General features: G+C 41.8%; 1 protein-coding gene across 3 annotated transcripts in view; it reads left to right on the top strand.

Moving 5' to 3' along the window:
• RBFOX1 (RNA binding fox-1 homolog 1) overlaps positions 1–25496 on the top strand; it is a 1203461-nt gene that overhangs the window by 46876 nt on the left and 1131089 nt on the right. The window lies entirely within an intron of this gene.

The raw sequence follows: 25496 nt of genomic DNA, 5'->3' as shown, positions 1-25496 counted from the left end.
GTCTGTGCTGCTCCCAGGTTTATATTTATATATCCTCTTTGCTTTGCTCCCTCCTAGGATGAAGTGAATTTTATTTAAATATTCTTGGGGTAATTTTGATTATCATCATTGTTCTGCCCTCTACTTTAATTTTTGTCGATTTTTTTTGCATAAGGTGAGGAACAAAGCTGCACAAAATGGTGAAATTGTGGACTCACTCTGGATTTATTCAATGCCATAATGATGATTTCTGTTCTGTTCTCCATTCCTTCCTAATAATTCCTAACATGCTATTTTCTTTCACTTCTATTAAGCATTGAACTGACACTTTAATTGACCTATTACAGCTTCAAGATATCTATTACTTTTCCCCAAATGCTACCAAGGTGCACTCCAGGCTGGCTTTTCCTCCTGTGTGCATCCCTTCCCATGGATCAGCACTGAGTTCCATTGCTTGTTGCTCCCACAGTCTGCACCCCTCCAGTCCATTGCCTGCCCTCTGCAGTCAGATCTCACCAGCTTGAAAATCTCACTCAAATCAGTTCTCTTTGTCATCTGGCTTCTCCAGAAACACAGAGACTGAAGCCATGAGGCTTTAAGAAACATAAATTAGCTCCCCAGAAAACTCATTAATTCAGAATTAAGGTTGCTCACCTGAGATCTGTTCCATTAGCAGCCCAATCCTTCTGTGTTTTACACAGAACAAATGTGAGTGGATGAAATCTCTTACCCAAATTAGCAGGCAGCAGCCAAATATTTACTGAGTCACTTATTCAACTTGATTAAATGAACAGAATATTAAAAAAGCAAGATAAAGGGGGAATATATGCAACACAACCATCCAAGCAAAACAATTCTATTAGCCATTCAAAGAACAGGCTTTTGGCATTAGGGGTGTTGTTTACTAATTGGATTTACTGTAGCAGTGATTACTTAGTGGCTCACAGTTTTCTGTACTTCAACATTCACCTCCTGTCTAAATAAAATCTCTTGTGCTTATGGCAAGATTCCTATTTCCTTCAAAGGCACTTGGGTCTGGCCTCTCTTGTGTAAGAGGTTTTTAAAAGATCTAAATAATATAATCTTGTTTTCCAGCTGATGTTAGAGCTGTTCTGATATGTTTTATCTGTGCTTTTCAGGAGATAACAGGCAGATAATGCAAAAACCAGCTTGAGAATTTTCCATTACTCCATGCAGAGTAGCTACAGAACATTTGTGAAATCATAAAACCTGCCACAGTAACCTGAATTTTCAGATTTCAGATGTGAGTAGCCCAGGAGTGAATGAAGAGCTGAGATTTTTGTTATAGAAGCTACAATGTACTGGATAAAACAATGTTTATTTCTCCAGAGTTATCTCACAGTAATTTCTTCTCTTGACCTTCTGCAAATTTAAAACCAAAAGTGATTTTTCTCTTTCTTTGTGTTTATCAAGCTCAGTGTAGGGACTGATTTGACTCTCAAGTCCTTTCAGGAGCACCTTGTCTACTCTGTAACTGTTGCTTTGTTTTTTACCTTTTCCCCTCAGTATTCAGCCTGAATTTCACTGCTCCTGATGGTTCTCTCACCACTTCATAAATCTCAAGTCTGAGAGTTGTGAATTTTGAGTGGTACTTTGATGTTTTACAATTATTCATACCTTATATATTGATATTGTATTTCTCATTCAGAACATCTTCAGGTCCTCATATTCATGCTCCTGTTTCCCTTTGATCTGTATCATTAGTGAGTTCTTATTCTGTGTGCTGATACTTTTTTCTGTCCACTTTTACAGATCTTGCCACTTCACTATTGATTTTCTTTTCTCTTTTTGTTTGAGATATATTCTTTATTTATATCTTATTCTTTATTATTATTAGCTTTAAGTTTGGAATATTTTTTCCAACTAATGGGTAATTGTTTATTTTTTTCCATATATTTGATCTAGTATTCTTCCCTTACACCAATGGTTTCCCTAGAAAGCAGCCATTCAAAAAGCAGCAGAGAAGAATAGAATTAGATCCAGGTGAATTTTGATTTAAAATGAAATCACAGGAAAATCTAACCTGTCTCTCCATCCCTGTCCCTCCTCAGTGTCTGTTCCTGTGTCTCCCAGTCCCCTGCTCTCCCTGCTCTCATTCCCTCAGGACAGCAGCCTTACTCTGTCTGAGCTCTGTGTTCCTGATTTTCAGGGCCAATTCTGTCCCCATGTTGTGTTGCTGTCTCCAAAGGCCATGCTGGTCTGGCAGCCTGTGACTGTTTCTCAAAGATGGTATTTCCAGGCGCAGAGAATGAAGCAGATTACTAAAATTTGTTTTCTAGCCTGATACCCTGCAGACATGGGATCTTAATTCTTCTCTCTTCCCCAGACTTGAGGTGGATGACTCTGAGACTGCTGTGCCACTAATATATGCCATATTTAATTATTATGTAATATATGCCATTATTTAATTATTATCCATTATTTAATCTGGGAGCCAGGATTATAGAATATTTTCCAATAGGTATTTTTTTCCAAGACATACCTCAGTAATGTGGGCTTGTCTATGTGATTCATTTTAAGATCAGGATTATTAATTATTTGCAGAACCTTGTGCCTTATACACTCATCCAGTTGCCATCTAAGTCTTGAATGCAACAAGTAAACCCATGGGGGATAAACTCAGGATTTCTTGAATTGCTAAAACACTCTGATTAATGAGGTTGTTGGCAAGAGCACATGCTGAAATTGGAAAGCAATGATCATTTTGCTGCTCTTTCCCCCCTGTGCCATCATTGCTGGCATGGAGAGACCCAAGTGACACAATCACAATTACACAGTGTGATGTAGTGCAGTGTGCTGGCAGTTTTGGTTCTCACCTCTCAGAGCAGCAAGGCTGGAGGCTCCTCTGGGCTTCACCAGAAGCTTCTGAGCTGAGCTGAGGTGCTGCAGCACTGGAGGCAACACTAAACCTCACGTGAGCTCTGCATTAAGGGGTTTTTGGCTTCCTATCTGGGATTGTTTTATTTTATGAGGGCTGGCAGCCTTGCCAAGAGTTACCTCATGCTCTGTGAGATGTGCATGGGAGGAGCAGGGGCTGATCAGGCATCACTGACCCAGGGTGGCACAGAAAGTGTCACCCCTGCTGCAGTAAAGCTCAGGGCAGGACTCACCTCAGCAGCATCCCTTAAAGAGCAGCAGTGGCAGCCTTGCTCCACACTCTCCACATTGCCTCTCTGACACATTTCCCCTTTTTCTCTCCATCCTTCCATCTCCTTTCTATCTCATCAATCAGAACATTTGTGGTCTGCTGATGTAATTAGGAAAACAGAGCATTCTGGCCAGAGGTATTGATCCAGAGCTTTATAATAAAAGTTAGTAATGTTTAATTTCTTGTTGTCAGCTTTCATTGTGCCAAAGAAATCAATTCACTATTGTCTCTTCTCCATTATTCAATTGTCTAATAAGCTACTTTGCAGTCCCCTCAAAATCAAATTTTAATGATAAATCACTGTAGGAATGGAGAGCACATGAACCCATGTACATGAGGATTATCCCAAATCCATAGTGGATGGGATGCACTTCTTTCCAATTAGAAATAAATTTGTTATTTTCTCTTTTTAGCAGGTTTTCTGTTCTTTCACTAAACTCCACCAGATGGTTAGTGTAACTTGTTTCTCTCTTTTAGGATCCCTGTCTTATCAAAGCCCTCTGAATGCTGAATTCCACTCTCAAAGTGATGCCTTTCTCCCGTTTCCCTCCCCACCTCCCTCATCCCACATCAAATCAGTGACAAAAAGCACAGTCAGAGTGGCCTTGGAGGAGAGAATTCCTGGGATTTGGAGCTGTGAGTGTGCCAGGAGTGCAGAATTCCCAATATTCCCAAATCCCAGAGCTGTGTGTGTGCCAGGAGTGCAGAATTCCCAACATTCCCAAATCCCAGAGCTCTGTGTGTGTCAGGAGTGCAGAATGCCTTAATCCTGGTTTAACTGCTTTAAAACCGTTTTGTATATTAAGGAACATGAAAGACAGATTCAGCTTTATTTATTCCAGGAAAATCTTAAAAAACAGTGCTTTTACCTTCCTCAGAATTCTAAGAGCAGCCTACCTCACAGATAATACACTTATTTAATTTCTCTTAAAATTCCATTTCTCTTAAAGCCTCTCTTAAACTTTATTCTTCAGGCAGTGGATCAGGACTAAGCCACAGCCCCAGTCCTATGGAAAGCGAAATGCTGCACTCCTGAAACACACACACACAGCTCTGGGACTGGGGAATTCTGCACTCCTGGCAGACACAGAGCTCTGGGATTTGGGAATGTTGGGAATTCTGCACTCCTGACACACACACAGAGCTCTGGGATTTGGGAATTCTGCACTCCTGACACACTCACAGAGCTCTGGGATTTGGGAATTCTGCACTCCTGACACACACACAGACTCTGGGATTTGGGAATTCTGCACTTCTGACACACTCACTGCCCCGGTGCCCCCTCTCAGAGGGGAGTGTTCCTTCACTGCAAGCTGAGGCAGAGCCAGAGGAAAGAGAGAGGTTTTGAGGGCACTTTTCTCTCCTCCAAGGCCACTCTGACTCTGCTTTTTGTCACTGATTTGATGTGGGATGAGAGAGGTGGGGAGGGAAATGGAGAGAGGCATCACTTTGAGAGTGGAATTCAGCATTCAGAGGGGTTTGATGAGACAGGGATCCTAAAAGAGAGAAAACAAGTTACACTAACCATCTTGTGGAGTTTAGTGAAAGGACACAAACCAGTTTCATATATTCTGACCTCTGAAAAAAACTTACTTATATTTTATGCCCAACAATTATCTTGTAAAATTCATTTTCATGGCAAAGGGTGCTGCTTGGACACACCCAAGTTTTAACTCAGACTTGCCCTACCTCTACTAGCTGAACACAAACCTCTCCCTATTCTTGGGCCCACAGATCAATGAACCAACTTTACAAACACCCAAAATTCAGGAAATAATGTGCCTGAACACTTGTATTTGTGCATGAAGTAATGAATCATTTTTTACATTAGGAAGGCTGTGGCACAGATCTCAATAATGCAATGCACACTGAGCCATTGCTTTCCTCTGCTCATAAATCAGGGCACAGTGTAGCCACCATTCCATTTTTGCAGTTGCAGGGTAGTAAAGAAAGAGCTTTATTGCAAGTTGGTAATAAGAAAGGAAGTAATGGCCTGGGAGGCACAAGGGTGAATGAGTTAATGAGTGAGCACTTGGAGTTTTCTTATTGGTTTTAACCCTCTATAAATTTAATGGCTTCCTTTTAAATGCCTCTTAATGAGAAAAAGCAAAGTGTGAGTTACTTAATGGTGTTATTGAAGGCTTTCTCTTGTTATTGAAAGGGAATGGTGGAGTTTGTCCTGGGTAAATCTACAGAAAAATAACTTTACATCAGGGTGGGGATGCTCTGTGGGCCTGGTGTCAGCAGGAAGGACAAACTGCAGGGGTGTTCTCTGTCAGGGTAACTGCTGGAATAGATAATTAGTGATCTTCATTAGTTTATGGAGACTGTAATGAGCTCAGGAGGTTTGGAGATGTCTGTCTGCAGAGGAGCTGCTGCTCCTGAGCTGGGCTTTGCAGCCCTGAGCCCTCCTGGCCCAGGGCTTTATTCCACAATTTTTGCCCTTCCTCAACTCCTCAGCTGCTCCTGGGACACCAGGAATTCTCCCAGGAAATTATCCACGTGGGAATTCTTTGCAGGAATGGTTACATGGGATCTGTGGTTGCAATAGGACACGAAATGAACGACGTGCACACTGAAACCTCCAAGGTAAAAAGGAGAAAGTTTATTTCTTGACCTTGATATATATAGAATTCCAAAAGTGACCCTGGATTGGAGGATGAAATTGCCACTTCTCCAAGGATCCTGGTCAAACCAGCAGTCCATCAAATTTCTCCTCCTCTAGAAAGGAATGTAAAACCAATCATTATTTGCATAAAAGTGCGTGAGAAACCCCAGTACAAAAATATAAATATCAGAAGGCTTAGAAGAACTTGGAAGAAGAGGGGGACAATCTGTTAGCTGCCATAAACATCATTCCAGCTCTACAAGTTTATCAATAATCCTTCCTAAAAAACAACAACAAAAAAGGGAATTCCTAAGTGTTTAATACCAGTGTCTGAGGTTCTTTGGAAGGGCTAGTAAATAATAATTTTACTAGTGTGGGATATTATGGAATATAACTCTAGAGGTTATAGCATAGAAAGCTTCTCACTCACTGTTTACAAATAAAAGCAAGGTATTTAAATAAATAAATGGGATTTAAAATAAATAGGATTTAAAATAAATGGGATTTAAAATAAATGGGATTTAAAAATGCATTTTCAGTGCATTTTGTATTTGAACCAAATCAACAAAAAGCAAGTAAATACTCAATGGAGAGAACATATGTTTTCCTAAATTTTTCATGAAAATAAATTGTCATTTTTCACTTCTTTTTAACCAGTCATATGTTGCAACTGCAAAGATTTGCCAAGGGTAAAAAGACAACTTTTCTTTTTTTAGTTAGGAATATAGGAAAAAAAAGATTAAAAGCGGGCTACGACCTGCTTTCATTTATACCACTATAGATCAGATTTTAAATATCTATTTAATTAGATTTGGCCTGATTTGATGTTTAAACAGATGAGATTATGGGATGTGCTGAGGACAGGGGGATGCTCCTTTTCAGGACACTCAGACTGGGAGATCCACTGTCTCTCACAGAATATCCTGAGTCAGAAGGAGCCCACAAGGATCCAAATGGCTTTAGAAAAAAGGGGGAGATGTCAGGGAAAAACTCTATAAATGTTCTCTGCTTTCACCCACAGCACATCTCAGAATAATTTCTGGGGATTATGTCCCACCTTTCAATGCCTCATCCAGCTGTCCACAGGGCAGATGTTCCCTGTCCCCAAAGTGCCTCCTTTACCAAACCCTTGTCCTTAACTCATGATTAATCTACAGCAATCTGAGCTGAGCCTGCTAATTACATTTTCAGTGAACACTAACAGTAAACACATATATTTGTATTTTTTTGGTGATTTCACTGGTTGTTAATTTTTTAGCTGCTCCAAATTAGGCCAGTTTCCTACACAGTCATAACAGACGTCTTGTCCTCAGAAATCTGAGCACTTGATATGGCTAACCATGCACTGAGTATGTAAATGATGCTCCCAAAGAGCAAGAAGGTTAGATACTAATTAGATATTACACTTAGGAGACAGCAAACTCATAGGAATTAAATAGTCCAGTGGCATTTCTGCTCTGTGGAGGGCTGGTCCCCTCCTTGGCATGCAGCAGGAGATGTCATGCCTCAAAAATTGGCTGAATTCTGCTTGAGAGCTCCAATTTCTGGCACTGTTTGGCCAGGGGGTTGTGACACTGTGGGTGCTGAGCTCTGCCATCTCACTGAAGTGGCACAGCTCTACCTCTGCCCACAGCAAAATGTATTCCCCTGGTAAAAATCACATCAGATAGATTTTTGTTTTCTTCTTTCCTTCTAATCCTTTTAGACAGTATTTGCTGAAGACATGAGAGCTGACCTGGTGAGACCTCACTGGCACTTTCTGGCTTTTGAAACCACCCCAGTACAGAACTGGCCTGGTGTGAGGTGGAGGTGAGCTGGGTTTGAGGGTTTCTTGGTCAGGAGGGTGCTGTCCCATGGCTGCTCCTGGTTGCTCCTCTGGCACCCATGGGTGTGTCACCCTGTAGGAGTGGTTTATTGCCAGGGCTTGGAACTTGTGGTTTATTGCCAGGGCTTGGAACTTGTGGTTTATTGCCAAGGGCCTGGGTGCAGGGCCCTGCTTGGAGCTTGTCCAGTTCTGGCCCCTCAGTTTGGGAAGGATGTTGAGATGCTTGAGTGCATCCAGAGGAGGGCAACAAGGCTGGTGAGGGGCTGGGAACACAAACCCTGTCAGGAACGTTTGAAGGAGCTGGGGGTGCTCAGCCTGGAGAAGAGGAGGCTCAGGGGTGACCTCATTGCTCTCTACACCTTCCTGAAGGGAGGCTGAGGACAGGTGGGGTTGGTCTCTCCCACCGGGCAGCACTGACAGAACCAGAGGGCACAGCCTCAAGCTACAGCAGGGAAGGTACAGGTTGGATATCAGGAAGAAATTTTTCACTGAAAGAATAATAAAGTACTGGAATGCCCTTCCCAGGGAGGTGGTAGAATCACCATCTCTGGGTGTGTTTAAAAAAAGCCTGGACATGGCACTTGGTGCTACAGTCTGGGTGAGGTGTGAGGGCACAGGTTGGACTCGAGGATCTTAGAGGTCTCTGCCAACCTCATCATTCTGTGATTCTGTGATTCTGTGATTCTGTGATTCTGTGTGATTCTGTGATTCTATGTGATTCTGTGATTCTGTATGATTCTGTGATTCTGTGATTCTGTGAGCTGCCAGCCACAGCTCAGAGCAGGCCCCAAAGAGGAGCCCCAAAGAGAGAGAGAGAGAGAGCAAGGATGAAGAATAAAAGCAAGAGGGTAAGAGAGCAAGGTTCCCGTTGCAATACAATAAATCTTCTTCTGTGTTGAATATTCTAATTTTCACTAGCCAATCTAGTACAATATACAAATCTTACAGCATTTACATACAGCCTATAAGTGGATAATTATAAAATTTAGCATACTGTGTTACATTTTAAACCCTAAAAACTCCTCTTTGGGCCCTTCTGCCAAGCTGTAGGGTCTGCTCTGCCCCTTGGAGCTGTCTGCAAGCAGAGGTGTTGTTCCATCAAAAGGGGATCACCTTCAGCTGGCCATGCCATTGTTTTCCCATTGTTCAGTAACTGAGGTATCTCAAAGCTTGCTTTCATTTCAATCTCACTTATAGTTTCCATATTCTCAAAATCTTTTGCAAGGCAATCATATTTATAAGGCTTTCCTGTTTCATCTTCCCCAACATCACCTGCCAGGGCTGGGACCTGGAGGCAGTGAGACAGGAGGAAAATCTCTGGGATGTGCTGTGTGCATGCAGGAGAAGCCTTACAGCTGCTGTTAAACCCAGCCATAAATGCATTCCTGGGAGGACAGGGAGGCTCAGCAATGCTGTTTCTATCCACTTAGTAAGGGTACAATGCTGCAGAACAGAACCTACTGTGTGTGAATCAAATCAGGCTAACAAACCTGAACTCAGGCATGTGTAATGTTCACACAGAGCTCTGGCATTCCAACTCCTGCCTACAGGGACTGGAACTTACCTCAGTATTTTATAAATCAGTACATCAGAGATGAATATTTTGGCCCAGACCCCGCTCTTATTAATCAAGACAATAGGGGATGTGTAAGATGAATTGTGAAGGATTGCTGTTCATAACTCCTGAAGCCAGAAAAGACCATCATATGTATCTTGTTGACCTTCTGCCTAGCACAGATCACAGAGTTTTGCTTGCCATATCAGGACCCAAATCCATCAAAAGCTCAGGAAGCCTTGCTCCAGTGCACTCTGGCCACAGAACTTGGTTGTTTCTTCAAGCAGGTTTTAAAGAAAACATCAATTACACCGAGGGCTGTGGCTGTCATCTTGTAAGTAAGAATCATGGAGTGATTTGGCAGTGCAGTGTACCTTTGGGAGGGATTTTCTCTCCTCTTGTAGCCTTTAAAGCTGCTCTAAAGGCCATTTAATATGCTGGGGGAGGACATCCTTGACTGCAGGCAGTGTCTGGCCTGGCTCAGGCTGTGCCTCAGCAGGGACAGCCAGGGGGTCTGAACCCTTTGTAGTGTTTACAGGTGTGTGCCTGGGCAGCTCCTGGGGGCAGCAGAACAACCAGCAAGCAGCACTGAAAGGGAAATGTGCTGTAATTTAGCAGAGTTTGGGGGTTTTCCTTGTTTTACTTTATTCTGAGGATCTTACTCGTTTTTATAAAAGTCCAGACATGATGTCCAAGATGGCTCAAAACAGGTTTTTATCCCTTCATTCCTCTAATGAGGATAAAAAAGGTGTCCTGTCTTTTTTCCCTTTGTGCATTCATTTAATTATCTTACTATTGTATTTGCCAGGTGGCCCAATGAAGGCAGGAATGATCAGACTCCATGTTCTCAGAAGGCTGATTTATTATTTTATGATACTGTATTATATTAAAGAATGCTATACTAAACTATACCAAAGAATACAGAAAGGATACTTACAGAAGGCTAAAAAGATAATAATGAAAACTCCTGACTCTTTCCAGAGTCCTGACACAGCTTGGCCCTGATTGGCTGCCCTGGCTCTGACAGATGGTGATAGAACACACACCCCCATTTCCAACCTAAGACAAGATGATAGGTCAGAAAACCAAAATAAAATAACATTTGTGGCATGTATCCATTGGGTTAGAAAGTTCTGTATTGCCTTGTAAGAGAACTTGTGGCCACTCTGAGCTATGGCTGGCTGCTTGTGTCACAGATCTCACACCCTCTGAGACTGATGTCTGTGTGAGCAATTAATCCTTTTTACCCCAATGATGGTGCCATCCCTCCATTGAAAGCAGTGATAATAATAAAACATAACCAGGATTTGGTTTTCTTTCAAAGTTCCTGGCTCCAGCTGCCTGATTTGGCTCAGCTGCAGCCAGCCAAGGGCCAGGTACTGAGACAAGAGGTGATCTCCTGCTACTCTTATGGATTTCCTGCCTTGTGCAGAGCCTGCTTCCCTCCTCAGTAGAGCTGAGGAGAGTTTTGCTGCTGCTCTGAGCTGTGCTGAACTCCCCCTGCCTTACAGATGCTGGTATTATTCTCAAATGGAGTGATGCAACTAGGATATAGAAAACTGGCTGGATTTAATATTTTTAACTTGAGCAATGAAATAAAACCTTTAATCCTCTGTGTGCATGGAGAATTTAGGTTTTCTTGGACATCAGTGATGTCTACATGGCTTTTGAAATGAAAATATGATTCCCAGAGTTGAATACAGACAGAAGATGGCAGAATCAGAAAGAGGAGAATGAATTATTGTCACAAGTACTGCTCCTCTACTGCACTGACAAGGGAAGATAAAATGGAATCATTAAACCAGGGAAGAACCACTTGCAGGTTTGAATTTGGATCTCCTGTACTGACAATAAACATCTTTTTCCCTCAGTACTCAGTGGGAGGAGCACGTTCTGCCATTATGTTCCAGTGTTTGGCATTATTGCATGAGTGAGTAAACACAGAGAGGAGAAATGCCACCTTACAGCAGCATTGTCCTGAGCTGCAGTCCCTCCTGCTTTCTGAAATTAGGTGTGTCACTGTCATATTTTCTGGAAAAATCCTTTCTGGAAAAATCCCTTCGATTCCTTCTCCTGGGAAACTGAGAAGCCTCAGAGAAGAATGAAAACAATTATAATAATATGAAAACAAAATTATCTGATTGCTTCTCCTGTGTTTTGCTGCTTTGGAAGGTGGTTGGAGATTGTTTATTCACAGATGGTTGTTTGATTGGTTTCATGTGAATTGTTTTTACTTAATAACCAATCACAGGCCAGCTGTGTTGGGACTCTGGAAGCAGTCACGAGTTTCATGATCATTCTTTGTAACCTTCTGTCTGTATCCTTTCTTTAGTATAGTTTTGTTATAATATAATATAATATAATATAATATAATATAATAGTAAATTAGCCTTCTAAGAACATGGAGACAGATTCTCAATTCCTCTTTCATCCTGGGGACCCCAAAAATACCACAGTAGGTGTTTCTCAGTGAAAATAAATTCTTATTTCTTTCAGCAGTGGGGCATAATCGGAGCCATGCAGGAGGTTGATTATGGTCAGTGTGTGAAAGCCATTCAGAAAACTGGAGATGGAAGGAGGGAAATAATTTAGACTGATGAGAGTTTAGGCAGCTTGCCTGGTTTTGGGCAGTTGTAACACCTGTAAACAGGCTTGGGTTTCTGATTTTTCACCTTTGCAGGCAGAGGGATGAGGTGCCACATCCTCTAATCCTGCAGCCCAGGGTGCAAAGGAGGGGAAATATTGGTGTGAGGAGCAGCTGGGAGGGAAGGTCAGGTTTAATCACTGGGTACCTGAGGGATGGTGGGATATGAACTTGAACTGAACTTTTCCCTTAAACCGAGCCACAGGATATTTTGGAAAGGCTTTTCAACCCCTTAAGGTAATTTTAATTTATTTTACAAACACTGACTGTGAACTGGGGAGTTGTGCTGACTTTGCCACAGCTGACTGAGGATTTGAGTCTTGAACAGCCTGGTGAGCAGAGCTGGGCTGTGTAAGGTAACCTGCTGTGCCTTCTTCCTGTCCCCATGGGGCTAAAAAGAGGGGGGAAAATATTTAGGAATTTTGAATTAAGTCACTTCATCAAGTGTTTTATCCACCTGTCTTTTTCTTTCAGGTTAATGTAGTTACAACAGGTACAACTGTTCATTGTGCCTGTGTTTCTCCTGCTTGCTTTTTTTGCCAAATGCATGTTCTTGATTTTTCAAGGAAAGTTTTGCTCTGCCCCAAACCAGTCCTATATTGGTATTTTCCCTTTTCCTCACTGCAGTTGCAGGGATGACATGGAGCAAGGTGCAGCTCATCACACAGGCTGTTTTCTGAACAGGATCCTTCTTGTCCCCTTGGTGTTCATTTTCCATGAGCTTCTTAACAGCAATCAATAAAAAAATAACATGCTAGCAATGATATTGTAGGTCACTAGAAGGAGGAAAGGTGTTGGAGTTAGAACTAGGGCAAGGACTTAGCAGAGAGGTCTCAGCTTCCTCCAGGTTGCCTTTGCAGAGCTGTTTTACTTCAGTTTGTCCCTCCTGAGGTGCAGTGTGTTTTCCATTAAGGGCTGGAATCTCAGTGATGACCTCTGCAAATGCAGGGAGTGGATTCTGCCCCCAGTGGGTTACAGGGGATAATTATCTGTGCTGGTACAAAGGACAGCCTGTTTTCCTGCACAACCATGTGCAGCTGAAAGAGAGAAATCTTCTGCTCCTTTTCATTCACACATTTGATGCCCACTACCCTGGCTTTCTATGCAGGATGAGGAGTAGTTGTGTCATTCTCTGAATGACCTTGTTCTTCTCTGAGTTCCTTTTTTCTTCTTGAATTATTGCAGTCTTGTAAAACCACCAGTGCATATACATCCTGCAGCTGATCTTCTCTGCAAACATGTGTGGAAAACATTTTTTTCCTCTCTCAAACATGATGATTGCTCAATGGTAATGGCTGTAATAAAATATTTCAGTTCATCTATGCAGGCCTCTGTGACTCATAAACATGATTGCTGCCCAAAGAACACCACAGGAACAATCAGTTGTGAGAAAGGTCAGAGCCAAACTGCTTTTTAGGGCTGTGTAAAACAGGGCAAGAGAACATGGCTGGCCAAGTGCAGGTCATGTAATAGTTTACAGCAGGACTGAAAAGTCTTTAATTAAAAAAGCTTCTGAGTTGGAAGTCAAGGTTACAGCCTAAGGTGTCTCTGGACATTTGTATTGGATATGTGCCTGTGCTGAGTTTAATGTGTGCTGGTTGCAAACTGACCTCCCTGGGAGGGAATCTTCTCCATCAGGTGTTGGGAAACCCTTTAACACAAACCCAGCCATAAACAAACAAGGGAATTCTGGTTTCTGCATGAGAAGACTGGCAGCAATACCTGGCTGAAGTTAATGAACTGCTCTGAACAGGGAACCTGCCTCTGCCTGGCTTTGTCAGTGGCAGGAGCTGGTTGGAATTCCAGCATTCAGCCCAGCCACACCTCTGCCTGCTGCCCTCAGCTATATTTTAATTGAGGCTTGTAATATTTTAAGACAGCTTTGTCTTCCCAGTTCTCAAAGCAAATGGATTTGTAGGTCCCTTGGCTCCTGTGCTGTACACATGAGCTGTCTTCCCACAACGTGGGGAGGGTTAAAACAACCAAAATGTCATTCACACAGGGCTCAGCAGCTGAAGGAACTCAATATTAATTGCCCAGAGGGTATTTGCTAGGAAAAGAGACTTAATACCATGACATTCTGTGCTTAGTACAGGGTGAAAGAGCAAAGGGAAAAGACCCTAAAGCTGTTTAAAGGATATTAAACAAAGTGAGTCTAAAACATGGAGGCAGGTGAGTTTTCATGAGCAATCATCATGTTTGAGAGAGTATTTTCTAGAAAAAGAGACTTAATACCATGACATTCTGTGCCTTTCTGTACAGGGTGAAAGAACAAAAGGAAAAAACTCTAAAGCTGTTTAAAGGATTTTAAACAAAGTGAGTCTAAAACATTGAGGTAGGTGAGTTTTCATGAAGTACCCACAGAGGGTGATACAAAATCACTGCAGGTCGCTGGACTTTGCATCACTCATCTCCATCCCTGCCCTTGGAAGTTCAGCCAGTTCTGAATCCAGCTCACTCTGCTCACCCAGCCCCTTCATGAGCAGCCCCTCTGAGAGGATCTCTTGGGGACACAGTGTCATGGTGCTATAGGACATGAAATAAAATGTGTGGACATGCAGCTCTCCAAGGCAAAAAAGAGAGAAGTTTAATTTCTGACTCTCCAACATTTATAGATTTCCAAAAGTGCCAGTGGATTGGAGGGTGACAGTGCCACCTCTCCAATGACACTGCACAAACCAACAGTCCATCAAATTTCTCCTCCTCCATAAAAGAATGCAAAACAATCAGTTATTTACAGAAAGTGTGTGAGAAAGTTCATTACAAGAATGTAAACATCAGAAGGCTTAGAAAATCTTAAAAAATCAGGGTGGCATCATCAGAAGTGCTGCTGAATTAAGGCAGGCAGTACCCACTGCTCCTCTTGCCTGCCAAGCCATCCTTCAGCCCAGAACGTTCTCAGGCTGGCCAGCATCACTTCCCCTTGGTGAAGCCATGGACATTCCTGGTGTCCTCCTTGTCCTCCTTGTGCCTGGAAATCTTTCCCAGGGTTATTCCCCCACCATCTCTCCAGGTGCTGAGGTGAGCCTGTCCTGCCTGTCATTCCTTTGGTCCTCCTGCCTGTCCCTTCTGAAAACAGGAGTGGCACTGGATTTCCTCCAGTTCTGCTGCTTGGTGTGTTTCCCCTCCAGGTGTTCTGCTGTCAGCCTAGGAAGATTTTTATTTCTAAGGAAACAAAGAAGAAACAAGTGGTTTTCTGCAAAGTGAGGTGCTGCTTTAATAGAATGAAGTCCAGCAAAGGGGGGAGAGAGGCAACTGGAACTTGAAGAGAAGAACCACCATCATTCTAATCCTCACTGTGTTAAAGCTGCATCAACCTTTTACAGTGACAAAGAACAGCCTGAACACTTAATTATAAAAGAGAAAGGCCCTCCTAGTATTAATAAAACAGTGTGGCAGGGTCCCAGCTTGCACATGTAAACCCCAGGTGTTAGACACTGATTTTCCTTGCCCTGCCATGATATCTGTTTTCCACAGTGGGACAGGAGCAGCTGAGAGCAGGGATTGGCTTTTGTGCAGCACACAGGAAACACCACAAGGCACCCCTGCCACAGCCAGAGTGCTGCAGCTGCAGCAGCTTTGCTTCACAGCATCACCCTGTGAGGTGGAGAGACCCTCTGGATGTGCTTCACTGCCAGGGAGTGAGGCAGGAGGCTCCTGCAGCTTGGCAGGATGGAAAAGCTCCCCCTGACTCTGCCAGTCTGGGGCATACAGAATCAACCCTTTCAGATCAGTGGTGTGTGTTTTCCAAACTGCGTAAAGCTCCTAGAAATAGGGTAATGCTTCCTAGTTGTTAAAAATAAAACCTTTTTGAGAATGGGCCTTGGATTCTGCAATTCTGTGGAAACACAAGAAAAAGGTTTGAAAGGTCATAAAGACAATAGACACCTGAATCATACAGGTATCATGATACAGAATGATTCTGTATCATACACACAATAGACACCTGAATCATACAGGTATCATGATACAGAATGATTCTGTATCATACAGACAAGAGACACCTGAATCATACAGGTAACATGATACAGAATGATTCTATATCATACAGACAATAGACACCTGAATCATACAGGTATCATGGTACAGAATGATTCTATATCATACACACAATAGACACCTGAATCATACATAAATCATGATATAGAATCATTCTGTATCATACATACAATAGACACCTACAGGTATCATGATACAGAATATCATACAGGTATCATGATACAGAATTCTAGATCATACAGGCAATAGACACCTGAAATCCCCTTGGTAGCATTCATTTTCCAGTCTGTATGACTGCAATTATGATGTTACAATTATGGTGTTACAAGGGGAACAGTGGGAGTTAGGAAAACTGGAATTTTCTCCCCACCACTGGTTGGTTGTGTGTTGTAGGAGAAGGGTTATGGTGTATCTGAGGCTGTTCTCTGTGTGTTGGGTACGCACATTGAGGCTGCATCCCTGCAAATAGGCTGAAGAGCCCACATCATGCTGGATGAAGAGCAGGGCTTCTCTCCAGAGGGACAATTCACTCCTCTTTGGTGAGGCAGGACGCTGAAATCAGCTGATGTAAAGTCTTATGTGCATAGATAAGAAGATGGAAGATTAAGAATTGTTAAAGGAAAAGGAGGAAAAATGAGCTTTTTGTCTTGATCTTCTTTTCATGCCCTTCAAGACACACAGACAGGTGCTTGAAGTCTGAGATACAGTGGTTGGCCATTTTGGTGGCAGCTGCCATTGAGAAGATAAATATTAATCAATGTTTGTATTACTTAGAGTAAAACTGGGAGTAGAGGACTGGTAAGGGAAGGGGCAGGATTCATAAAGCCAGAATTTACAGCACAGTGATGCTGTGCTCTTCTTTCCTTCAAGAAACCAAGCAATAGAAGTTGTTTTCTTGCTCTGTTCATTATTTTCCCACACTTTCATTTCCCTCCTACACCAAGTGCTGCAAGCTCCTCTGGCTTTCCCCACCATAATTTTGGTTTGAATCCTTGTGTGATTCAGCGTGGCCACTGGGGAAACATTGCTTTAATGATTTGGTATTTAAGTGCTCAGTGTTCCTTGCCTCACAGAGGAGTGGCAGTGCTGACAAAGTGCAGGCTGCCCATGGGGAGCTGTGGATCACTGCAGAGACGAGTTGCTATGGTAATACATTACAGAGCAATGAGGGATTTGGGAAGATGCATCTGACAGTTTGAGGTAAAGGATCATCATTTCCTTGCAGCTTGCAAAAAGTGTCATCATTGGAATTTCACTTGGCTTATTTTTCTTTTCCCTTTGCTTGTGTGAGGTGACATTTCTGCACAGCCCCGAGCACGCCGCAGAACAAAAAGGAAAAGGCTCTGTCCTCATGTAGGCAAGAGCTGAAATAAAACCAGAGGGAAGAGGTCACTTCTGAGGCAATTAATGAAGAGTAGGGTTGGATGGCTGCACAGGTTCTCTGTGTGTCCTTGCCTCTCTCTGCCTTGAATACACAAATTTTCATTTTATAGGCATGAGTGATGCATGAAAGGCAAATATGGAACTTGGGAAAAGTAGTGTCTAGTCATAAGATATATTGTAAGATAGAGTAAATATTCCTGAGAAAAAGGGCCAGAAAGAGGAAAGTCAGCAAAGGAAAATTAACAATACACCCCCCCCAACCCCCAACTTGTTTCTTCAATGTGCATGGAATTAGAAAAAAAGAGGCAGCAATGACACAACTTGAAAAATAACAGCAATATTTTCATTTGAAAATGGAACAGTAACACAAACAGGTGTATTTTCCATTTTCAACTTTCTCTTCAGATATTTGTCTAAGTATTAGCACCTATATTTTATCTATACATGGAGACAGAAATGGGATATTTATGTAAGTAGGTAAGGGACAGTAAAGTATTTCTGTACAGGACCAAGAAAATGGAGACAAAAGTGGGATATTTATATAAGTAGGTAAGGGACAGTAAAGTATTTCTCTCCAGGACCAAGAAAATGGTTTTTGAGTCAGGTATTTATATACTTAATGTCTACATAATAATACTTTTTGAACAATTGCACTTCTATCTCTGAGAGGTGTAAGAACTCTCCAGAATCGAATTAATCCTGAAACATTCCTATTTTATACCTTTGGATAGAAATTTTTCTGTGCTCCACACCAGGGGAGTGTTTTCACTGGAATATTTGGCATTTGGAATATTTAATTTTTGCTTTCAGTACTTTTGAATTCCACCAAACCTAAAGAGTTTTCTCTAGGGCAGGTGCAGGCACAAGAATTACATTTTAGTGTGTCTCTTCAGCACTCTAGAAGGTTCTGTGGTGATAATTTCAATTCATCTTCTGGATAGAGATCTGCAATATGTCACTTTTCAGTTGTCAGCCATCCACAGGTTTACAACTCTGGATGTTAAAGCATCCATGGGCTGTAGGACAGGTTTTGTTTGTTGGGTGCTTTTGGTTGGCTTGTTTTTGTTTGTTTTCAAAAAACCACCCAGCATTGGTTTTTAGAACCCCCAATCTCAATGCCTGAATTCTATTAGCTTTTAAAAGGGCTTAAACAGTCCTGGAAAACACAACCCATACATCAAACACAGCAAGGGTACTGAAGTACCCCATTCCCAACCTCAGGTAAAGTCCTTCTCTTAATTCAGATATCAAATTAAGGGTGACTGTTCAGCATCTTAGCTCCAGGAAAGATTAGAAGCTCGAGCTAAGAGCAGACATCTGCTGTTAAGGGAGCAACCAACCTAAGCTGTGTTGTGTAATAAATCATTTCCCCCTATTAGATTTGTCACAAATGCATGAGGAATGGTAATTCCTTGATCTAATATCAAGCCTTTGGGAGCAATGTGTTTGAGTGATGTCATTACATCATGTTTGGAGCTGTTAATGTGATTACCTGGAAGCACTGGAGAGGCACAAGGCTTGAGGAGACTGCAGAAGGATTTGGCTGTGCTTGTTCTCACAGCACTGAGAGCTGCCCTGAGAGCCTGTGTGGCACAGCTGAAATCCCCTCCTGTGCTAGGATTGTTTTTTATTCTTGCTGCTTTTGACACTTGTGGCAAATGCTGCTGCTCATTAGAGGGTGAGTCAAGGGGTTGAGCTAGGAATGCACCTAAGATAGTGAAAACTATATATTTTTTTAATTAAGAGTTTAAAGGAATTGAGGGGTTAAGTTAGAAATGGAGTTAGCAAAGATTATGCTGTGATTAGAGCTTAACAAGGAAATTAATTGATACCAGGTAGGAAGTCAGCGGTGGAGAGAGATGGGGAGACTGACTTGGTGATCAGAATCTGATTTTATTGTGGGATACAAACACTTATATACTATTTCAGGGAGACTAGTGATGTGTACAAAATGATTAGGTTAAAATCACATACACAAACTTATGCATATAACAACATCTTTTGCTTGCAGAGTTTAATAAGATTTTCTGGTAAACCTGTCCAATTGAATCTTCTCACTATCTAGGTCTAATTTTCAAAGTTCTGTTTGCTTTTGCCAAGGCATCCTGTTATCAAATCTCTTATGTTAACCAGGTCCAAATCCATCATCTGACTTGTGTCCCCCAACATTCCAATAGTGGGATAACTGAAACAAGGCTGGGAGTGACAGGTGATACATGAGATATTGTAAGAGTGCAGGAGCCATAAATGCAACTGGGCTCTAGGAGTGAGAGGAGGTTTGGACTGTGACCAGCAGGCCAAAGAGCTCTGCCAACTTGACATGGGTAAAGAGCTTACCATGAGGAAGAGGCCTTACTTCCTCTTCAGAGCCCACCAACCCAATTAAAGAGGACAATTGTGCAGCCATAATGGACGTTCAGCTAATTATAATACAAGGTGAGAGCCAATGATTATGTAAGAGGTGTTGTAGAAACCATCTGAATAGGTAAAACCTTCTTGGATAAATAGAGGAGGAGTTTGTGACTCTCCATGTATCCATGGCTGTAATTAATATACCTTCTTTTCAGTTTTAATTAGTTGAAGGGTTGTCTGTCTGTGCTTCAAGGGGAAGAACCCAAGTATCAAAGCAAAGGATTTTCAGGCTGCAGAACATTCCTGGTAACCATGAAAGGACAGAAGGCATCTGGAAAGCCCCCTGGACCTGAGGAACACCCAGCTCCCGTGTCCCCCTCTCCTGCCACCTGCAACCAAAGCAAAGAGCACAAGTGCTTATCTTTAGGGGTACAGAAAGAACCTGTGGGAATCTTCCATTAGCACAATTACTGACCACCTAATTTAGACCTCTGGTACCCTGTAGGGTTCCCTATGTTTTGGAGATGATTTCCACAAAGTCACCTGCTGAAGGAGTTAAACAGACCCTCCTTTGAGTGCCCAGCTATTCCTCAGACCTGGCTGTTAAATGCTATCAGCTCTTGGAAATCTGAGTTTTAATGAACTTCAGCAGATGAAGGTGCTGAGAAGTCTGTGCTTCATTTCTATCAGCTTTAAAGGCAATGAGCTCCAATTCTCAAGATCTTTGTTTCTAAGGATGTTCTTGGATAGTCTCAGTAGAAGCCCAGTGGTGCATCTTCACCTGTGCAGGACTCTTTACCCTTTTATTTTCTTTTTATAAATAAATACATTTCTAGTCTATACTTTGTGGCTTGCTGTAGAATAGTCTTATGGGAGATGACCTGGAAAATAAAAGAAATGAAAAACAGATTGTGGCTTTTAAGAACTATCTGTGGATTCAAAATACAGGGAAATTGTGATTTGGGAACTCTTTTCATTGCTTTTTCTTTTGGCAGCATAAGATTTAGCAGCATTAGCAAACCTGTGTATGAAGTTTGAATGTTTTTGTTCCCTCCTGAGGGTAGAGAGCACTTTTTCTTCCCACCCTCCCTATGTCATATGGGGTTTGTATGCTGTTTCTTCTCTACATAGCACCCTCTTCATCAAAGAATAAAGAAAAAAACAACAAAATAAAAAGGGAGACATTTATAGGCACTCCATTTTTTAAGCCCTGTGAAAAGTGAAACAGGCAGGCTTTCAAGGTGCGTTCAGTATTCATCAGGCTGCAGAAAAATAGAACAATATGGGGCCTAAAAGATAGTGGGAAGTGTAGGGGTTTAAATCATTGTTGAATTCAGACTGTATGGATCAAGGAAGGGAGAAGAGAAAGGTATGAACCCACAAAAGCAGAGGTGTGGACAGAAGTTCCTTTGCTTTGTGCTTCTTTCCTGACTACAGTGGCAGGAGGCTTGCACTGACTGCAGCAAAGAGCCAGCTAATAACAATCACATTTTATTTTTACAGGGATAAATACTTAATGGAGAATGTGCTGCTGTGACCAAGGGCTCTGTGAGCCTCAGAGAACTCCCTAAACATTCCTAAACAAGCCTTTTCAGGTTCCTCCTCACCTTGAGAGCTCTGCAGAAAAGTTCCTTTTGAGGATAAATACAGAGGTTGCCAAAAATTCACAAATGCTGAGGGGACAGCCCCAGGAAACTTAGGGCAAAGTGCCTCTCCTGTCCAGGCTTCTGTTTTTAGAAAAAAACCCCTTTTTCCTAAAGTTAGGAGTGGTTTATCCATTGTTTCTATTCCAGAGCTCCAGATTCCAGTTCCTTTTACAGTTCTGTGTGTCAGGCCCAGGAAAGCCTTGAGAGGTGGAGGCAGCTCACAGTGGCAGCTGCACCCCTGATGTGAAGCACTACTTTTTATGACGTATGGAAATTCTTTCAGGGAGCTCTTTCCGAGCTCAGGAGATGTAATATTTCATGTGCATTGATTGATTTATTTTAAAACCACACATTGTAAGTCCTTGTTAACTCGAGGCAGAAGGACCAGAGCACACAGAGGAGCTGCAGGCTCTGCTGTGCCCCAGGCTGAGCCCAGGACCCACATCAGGCTTCTGGGGCTCTTCTTGAGACATAATTTGATTTTTCATTGCTGGCTTGTTAAAAAACCATTGCTTCTCAGAAAGGTTTTGTTACTGAAGAGCCTTTGTTGAGATTCCCGCATGATTTTTTTAGCTTTAGAGCTTGTTTTGTGATTTGGGCAATTTGGGAAATGAGAGCAATCCTGAAATTTTCACCCAGCAGCTTTAGAACAACAACCCCGAATCCTGAAATATTTTAGGAAATATTTTTCAAGAGTCAGAAAGCCACTTTGCAGACAGCATTTGAATTCAGAAAATGTAAAATCTTCTTCTAGAAAGAATTGCTAAGATGAATTAAACATTTAAAATAGTTAAAGGCAGGCTTGAAAGATACTGAAGGCATGCAAGATGCAGAGATGCACATAGCAAACATTTGTTAAGCTTTGTAGAGTGAAAGAATAAAATAAAAATACTTAAGACATCTTGTCAACTTGGGCTTCTGCATATTTCTGTGTATGTTTTTTAGGACTCGTCTCTTTACAAGTCAGAATTTTGCCTGTTTACTTTTGATTTAACAACATTGCCTAGCTAATTATACTTCACTGAAATTGCCCCAAACTATTTTTGATTTACTTATGTGATGGATGGTATTTGATTTGTGTGTTTATTTTGCATCAGAGTGGTTAATGGGTTAGAAATAAAATTTGTTCTTTCTGGAGAACAGAGAGTTTTCTCTTGCCCTTGAGAACAACTAGACTCACCTGGGGTTATGTGGTGAAACAGGAGAATCTGGAGGTGTCATTACTACAGAGCAAGGAGCAGACAGGAACTGCTGCCTCAGAGGTGACAGAAAGAACCTTCCTGGAGCTCGAGAAGGGGCTGCTTGGAGTTTTCTGTGAATTGGAAAGCCAGAGAATTGCTGGGCTAAATCAGACCTGAAAAATGAGGGCACTGGTGAGGAGGTTACTTGGACTAAGTAATAATGAAAGCAGAATCTCCCTGAGAGCTCTGGCAAACTCAAGGTCTTGTCTAAACCTATCCACAGGCTTAAAAGAACCTTAACTAAGGGATAATCTTGAATTTCTTAGAGAAGGGAAAAGATTTGCTCTCTGGCAGCTGGATAATGGCACAGGGAAATCTCATTGATTTGGAAAAATACCTCAGCAGCACCAGAAAAATGTGAGTGGTCTTCTGAACAGCCTTGGGAGGTTATCCTGGTGCACAGGATAATTACCAGACACAGAGAGAGCAAATGGGTGGAATTATTGGATTAGCTGGGAAATGTCCCAACGAAGGCAGGAATGATGAATCTGACTCCATGTTCTCAGAAGGCTGATTTATTATTTAATGATACTATATTATATTAAAGAATACTATACTATAGTAAAGAATACAGAAAGGACACTTACAGAATGTTAAAAAGATAACAATGAAAACTCCTGACTCTCTCCAGAGTCCTGACACAGCTTGGCCCTGATTGGCCAAAGAGTGAAAACAACTCCCAGCAGAATGCAATGGAACAATCACCTGTGGGTAAACAATCTCCAAACACATTCCACATGAGCACAGCACAGGAGAAGCAAATGAGATCAGAATTGTTTTCCTTTTCTCTGAGGCTTCTCAGCTTCCCAGGAGAAAAACCCTGGGCAAAGGGATTTTTTCAGAGAAGGCGAATGCCACAGGAGCTGTACTGCAGCATGGTGGGCAAAGCCTGACTCTGAGCCCTGTGTGCATGAAGTAGGTCAGGTTTAAAGGCTGTGCTGGCTCCCCAAACACCTGCTCAGCTCTGAGGGTGAGGGGCACATCAGGTACAGCAGGCTGGGAGCACTTTCCATTTTCAGTCAATTAATCCTCTCCCAGCATGAAATAAAAAAGATCAGAACACGATGTTAAACCTCATTTTGTATTTTCAATTACTAGAGGATAATTATTTTCTTTTTAAGTCTTGGAAGATGACATGATCTGAATACTCGGCTACCTGGCACTTCTGCTTGTGTTCCTGGAAGCAGAGAGAGTTCAGCTGGGGCAATGCACAGATAATTAGGTTTATTCTGTATCTACCATCCTCTGGAGAGAAGTGCAGCACTTCACTCTTAGGTTTGGGGATTTCAGGCTTCATAAAGTAGGAGCAGAGCTGCACAGAGTGAATTTTGTGCGTGGCCTGGGAGCAGCAGAAGGTGGCTGAGGTGCATTGGACAGTGATTCAGTACTAAGTAAACATGATAGAACAAGGCTTTCATATTGTTAGCCCTGATTTCTGCACAAGTGAGCATGGGGGAATAGTTCACAAGAGTTTTCAAAGAGAATGGATGTGGTTTTCATAGTTATTGTGGTGTAGAATTTGGAATAGTGCGGGTTTCCCCTTTATTTGAATGAAAAATAATGAGATTTTAATTGTGTGTATGTGTGTGGTGGGTGTATAATTCCCTTTTATTGTGCAGGGAATCTGCTCTTCTCCTTGCAGATTTTTAGTGGATGAACTCAAGTGATTTCAAAGAAGAAATGTGAAGTAAAATGTGAAAGCCCCCAAATATGAATGTAACAGAAAATAAAAGTATCAACAGAATTGGCTTGGGTAATAGATTTTGGCATTGTTAGGATTAAAAAAAAGGAACTGTATGAAAAGTACCAGGAGTAGCATAAATTAAAATAAGTAAAGTCTTACTAATGCCAAGGAAAAGAATCACTATTTAAAAACACATCAGTGCAGTGTAATCACTTTCTCTTCTACACAGAGTCCCTGGAGATGTCAAATTTGTATGCTGATGCTTTCCTCCTCTGGGTGCAATGAATTTCACCTAATTTGGCACAAATTTCTGCTTCTCTGGCTCCTTTACTCCTTTGGATTCCATTGAAGTTAAGGAGTGCAATGGTCCAGGTGACTCACGATGCTGTTAATGTTTCAGAAAGCATCCCTGTGATGAGGTTCACCTTGGGCAGGACATGGAAAGAGGTCAGGGAATGAAAATATTAAGAAACACATTCAGAAGACAGTATTCCCTATTAACAGCCTTCCCAGTGAATTTTGTACATCAAGGTGTGCTGGAGATCACATTTCCCATGCAGGTGTTTTCCTTTTGCAGTAAACAGTCCCTGGAAAAGATTATTCCTTTGGAGCACAACAAACTCAGCATGGTCTCTGCATTTTTTTGGAATGCAGATATTGATTATGTTTTATCTTTTGATCTGAAAGAGCAACAGCAATGTGGTATTTTTGGGTCCCCAGGACGAAGGAGGAATTGAGAATCTGACTCCATGTTCTGAGAGGGCTAATTTATTATTTTATGATATTGTATTATATAAAAGAATACTATACTAAAACTGTACTAAAGAATAAAGAAAGAATACATCAGAAAGTTTAACAAGATACTAATGAAAAACTTGTGATTTTCCAGAACCTTGACACAGCTGGCTGTGATTGGTCATTAAGTTAATTCACATGAAACCAATCAAACAAGCACCTGTTGGATAAACAATCTCCAACCACATTCCAAAGCAGCAAAACACAGGAGAAGCAAATGAGATGATATTGTTTTCATTTTTTCCTGCGGTTTCTCAGCTTCCTGGGAGAAGAAATCCTGGTGAAGGGATTTTTCCAGAAAATATGACAGTGACACAGCAATGTTTATTTTTATTGGCAGCTGCCAAAACCAGAGAAATACATTTATTATTTTCTTATTACTTTCAGTTGTATCAACCATTAGCACGGGAGATGAAATAAAGTGTATTTTTTGTCAACTTCAGTGGGCTTTCCACATGTGAATTTTGACTTAAATATTTCCTCTTGAAATGTTTTTTTCCTCAAAGGACATCCACAATAGAAGTTACAGGGAGGGAAATGGCCAGTCCTTGCTTTTTGTGGGAAATGTTTCTTCAAGTATTGAATATGTCAAGAAATCTTGATCAGAGTGAGCTGT

Source organism: Agelaius tricolor, unplaced genomic scaffold (assembly GCF_023055355.1).
Source record: "Agelaius tricolor isolate 1412-34295 unplaced genomic scaffold, bAgeTri1.0.p SCAF_19, whole genome shotgun sequence".
Classification (NCBI taxonomy): domain Eukaryota; kingdom Metazoa; phylum Chordata; class Aves; order Passeriformes; family Icteridae; genus Agelaius; species Agelaius tricolor.
This window is presented reverse-complemented; position numbering and strand designations above follow the sequence as displayed.